General features: G+C 36.9%; 1 pseudogene across 1 annotated transcript; it reads right to left on the bottom strand.

The window, feature by feature from the left end:
- Window positions 1-2,050: 2,050 nt before the first annotated feature.
- On the bottom strand, window positions 2,051-2,704 carry LOC116530004 (annotated as a pseudogene). The gene has a single exon (XR_004259781.1). The product of XR_004259781.1 is annotated as a V-type proton ATPase subunit F pseudogene (transcript).
- Window positions 2,705-4,510: the final 1,806 nt, after the last annotated feature.

The following is a 4,510-nucleotide window of genomic DNA, read 5'->3' on the forward strand; positions in this document are numbered from 1 at the left end:
AAATACATTTACAATGATGAGGCCAGGTGCAGTGGCTCATGCCTGTAATACCAGTACTTTGGGAGGCCAAGGCAGGCAGATGGCTTGAGCCTAGGGGTTCGAGACCAGTAGAGGGAACAGGGTGAAACCTCGTCTCTACTAAAAATATGAAAATTGGCTGAGTGTGGTGGCATATGTCTATAATTCCAGCTACTTGGGAGGCTGAGGCATAAGAATTGCTTGAACCCAGGGGACAGAGGTTGTAGTGAGCTGAGATCATCCCACTGCACTCCAGCCTGGGTGACAGAGTAGGACTCTGTCTCAAAAAACAAAAATATAAAAATAAATACATTTACAATGATAAAAATCAAACAAGTTTAATGTTATTTTGAAATGAATATGTTATGCACCTTTCTGTTTAATTATTTTAAAATAAGTACCATGAGATATTTTTTCAAAAGACCAGTTTTTATATTATAAACATCAAATGATGAAAATAAAATAAGTTTAATTTTATTTTGAAATGAATATTTATTTATATTATATCTTTTTCTGTTTAAATTGTTTTAAAAATAAGCAGTATGAGAATTTGTTCCAATAGGTCAGTTTTTAAAATATATTATAGATACTATTGTTTGCATTAAAAATATTTAATGCAAACTACTGTTTGCATTAAAGCTAAAAATATTTAATAATAAATTGGTCCCAAATATTTTACTTGAAAGAAACTCATCACATAGTATGGAAAAATGTAAAAAGACTTAAGGATTTTAAAAATGCCACTTAATAAATTTTACTGTGAAAGGATTTGTGACTCAATAAATTTTAGGAAGTGCCGAGTGAGACACCCTGCAGCCCTTTCTAATGTGGGCTAAACCCTAACAGGGTGGGATGAAACCCCAACAGTTCTACTATTTTAAAATTACATTTTAACATTCACATATTTCTTAAAATGAATTTTGAACGTGAGATATTTTAAACTTCTTCCATTTAACAAGTATTTACTGAACAGCAATTATCTGCCAGGAGCTCTTCTAGGCAGTGGTATATAACAGTAAACTAAACAGTTAAGGTCCTTAAGTTTTCAGAGTGGGAGTAGAGATAACAGTAAATAAACAAACACATAAACAGGATAAGTGTGATGAAAAAAATGTATGAAGGAAATAAAGAAATATGATAGGTATTATCTGGCTAATAGCATGGAAAACATTGCTCTTGGGGTAAGGGATATTTATCCAATTTTAGGGTTTCTTGAGAGGCTGTTGAGCCAGCTGAAGTTTTATCCTTTCTTTCAAATTGCTGAAATACTATGGATAAGGCACGGTGGTTAGACAATGCTAGCACATTGGGTACCACCAATGAAGCGTGAGCATAGGTAGTAAACCTCTTGGGTTGTCTGCTCAGCCCACAAAGACCTCCTGTCTTGCCCCCTCTTCTGTCCCAGGGTTTAGCCCCATAGTCGTATATGTAAACCAAGATGCGTCTGCCTTGAGCGCAGTGGATTAGAGTAGATCAGAACCATCACAAAGTTATTCTCTCAATGTGCTTGGAGACGGAATATGAACATGGGCAGCCAACTTCAGCACACATTGTGGACCCACCTTGTGACAGTTCATTCATAAGAAAAAACAAAACAAAACAATGTAGATGTGCTGAGAGGAGCATTTATAGGGAAGAGAGTTCTGACTGTGTTAGTAGGTTTTCCATTGCCTTCAGGTGCTCAGATTTAGGCCTTCTCAGACCCTGCTCCCACATCCCATTTTTGAATCCTTATCAGAAAATAACAATTAAAAAAAATTAAACTTAGCTACCATTTGTTTCTGTTATCAAAAGTGATTGTTTGAAATAATATTTGAATGACAATACATAATTCACCTGAGTGTCCAGTATTGAGGAAACGACTAATTTTCACAAGAGAATACAAGTCCTTAACCAGCTACACCTAACCCATTTATTAAACCTGAAGAAATATGTATACTACTTCCAAAATGGCTCTACTGCCTGAGATTAACCTTGTATTCTTGGACTTCATCTGTAACCCCATAAACAAGTGCAATCAATTTTTTTTTCAGAGAGAAGCAAGAATATGACTTTAATTTAACATCAACAATGACACCGTGTAACAGCACAGGGGAGAGGCAGTGGACAGAAGATGGTCAGGCTCCTGTTCCTTAACCAGCCTTGATTTTACAGCAGAGCCCCAGCAACCTAGAAGTGCCTCACTTAGCCTCTTCATGGAGTGGGAAGGGGCAGGGAATTGGAAATCAGAGGCTCAAAATGTAAAGAGGCTGATGGCAAGGCTGGGGAGAGGCCTGGAAACGAGGGAAGGGCTGAGGACTGTGAGGAGTCCCTAGCAAAGGTCTTCGGCAGTGAACATGCCCCTGGCCCTGCGCAGGATGGAGTCCTTGGCGGCGTCATACAGGTGCTCCTTGGAGGGGATCTCCAGGACAGCTGGAATGGAGTCTTGGTGGGCGTCCAGGGCGTGCTGCACCATCTCTGCAATGTGCTGGTTGATGAGGATGATGCCAATGTCGTCCCGGTATAGAAACTGCCAGAAAGTGTCTTCGATCTCATTGATGATTGTATCCTTCTCCACAACCAGGAAATTGGGGTGGCGGTTCTTGTTAAGCTCTCCTATGCCGCCCAGCAGGAAACCAGTCACCGTGCCCTAGTCTCCGATCACTGCGATGAGCTTCCCCCTCCCTGCCATCTGGGCAGAGATCACCCCAGAGCACCAGAAGCCACCTAAGCCCCGCCTCCCAAGTGCAATCAATTTTTAAGCTTGACACATTAATCAGGCTTGATGTCTGGTGTGATAATTTCTGGTAAATTCTTAAACTTATCTTTGGTTAGTCCATCTTTAATGGGTCTAATATACACTCAGGAAAAATTATGTCTCAATATATAACAGTAAAATATTAATTTTTGTTTACGTTCTGTAAAGTTTTAAAAATTATTGTGATAAAATACACATAATACAAATTTGCCATTTAAATCATTTTAAAGTGTACAGCTCAGTGGCATTAAGTACATTCATATTGTTAGTTCTGCTAAAACTTACACACACACACACACACACACACACACGCACGCACACAGACTAGCATTCATTGAATATTAAACAAACTAAAAACAATGTTCCTCATCTACAAGAGATACACAAAATTTTTATTAATTCATTAATCAAACGTTTGCCTATTTTGTGCCTATCACTGTGGTAGAAATTAGAGATACAAAGATGAATAACACATTGCTATAAAGAGTTTGCAGTCAACTGGGGAGTTTGATACTTGCACAAATACTTGACTACAGTTTAATAAGAAACAGTTTATATGAAGTACAGTAGGTAAAATAAGCAAAAGCTCCACATTGGAGGATATGCAGAAGCTAATTTTTGAGAGATGAGTAGGAGTTCATCAAGTGGAAAAGGCTAGGGGAGATTTGAAAGCTAAGCTACCAGCACAGCAAAGGAGTAACAGTTGTTAATATGGTAAATTTGCAGAGAGGCAAGTAGGTTGGGTTGGTGGACATCATAGCTGTTTCCCAAAGTTAGTCATCTGCATCTTAGGTTTCTGATCTGTGCCATATCCATGAAATAAGTGTAATATTTTCAAAAGTTTTTTTCCCATATTTGTACATCATTTCATATTAATATTTAAATATTATTATTAATGCACTCAATTCACTTCTTAACTGAAATAAATTTATTTTAAAAGGAAGTTCTATTTCACTGCCCTAAAAAGGAAACACTATCATTTTGTGAAAATCGAAGATAACACAATAAAAACAGAAGAAATAAATTATTAAATTCTACTTATCTACCACTGACTGTTAAAAGACTCTAAAGCAGAGATTTGGGATTAAAGAAGATTAGTATTAAAAACTCTTAAAAATATACAAAATGGAGTACTGCTTCTTGAATTTATCAAAAAATATGAAAGAAAATTGAGAGAGGAATGTATTCTCAGTATGTGATTCTGTGTTTTTTAAGACCACATTCATGTATCTCCCAAAATCTTTTCAAGTACTATCAGTGAGACACATTGCATACTTTATAAAACCTGGATTACAGAATTTTGATGTTGGAGAGAGCAAGGGGGGAATAAAGAAGATTTGAAATATTTGAGGCCTTTGATGTTCAAACATTTAAGGCCATACAGTTGTTAATACATTGTATAAAAATATGATACAACTGCACTGATGACTTAGGAAATGAAGGAGGTGAAATCAGAAGAGATAGGGTTATCAAGGCAGAGAAAAAGAGGAAAGCTATTCGTGCAAGGCAAATTTCTCTGTCAAAAGTACATTACAGATTCCGAAAACAAAAGTTTGTTTCCTGCCTCTCATATAGGAATCAAGAGGAACAGAAGGTGTTGGACAGTAGTTATTTGAAAAGAGCAAGCAATCCGTTTAGTTAGAGATGCAGTGACTTAACATTGGCTAGACTGACTTCAGAGTTATTTTTCTCTGAAATCTATTACTTTCTTTACTCTTTCAGCAAATGACACTGCTTCGTGGATGTGAATTTTTC

This window comes from Sapajus apella, unplaced genomic scaffold (genome assembly GCF_009761245.1).
Source record: "Sapajus apella isolate SASKATOON/1434 unplaced genomic scaffold, GSC_monkey_1.0 scaffold64, whole genome shotgun sequence".
In the NCBI taxonomy this organism is placed as follows: Eukaryota; Metazoa; Chordata; class Mammalia; order Primates; family Cebidae; genus Sapajus; species Sapajus apella.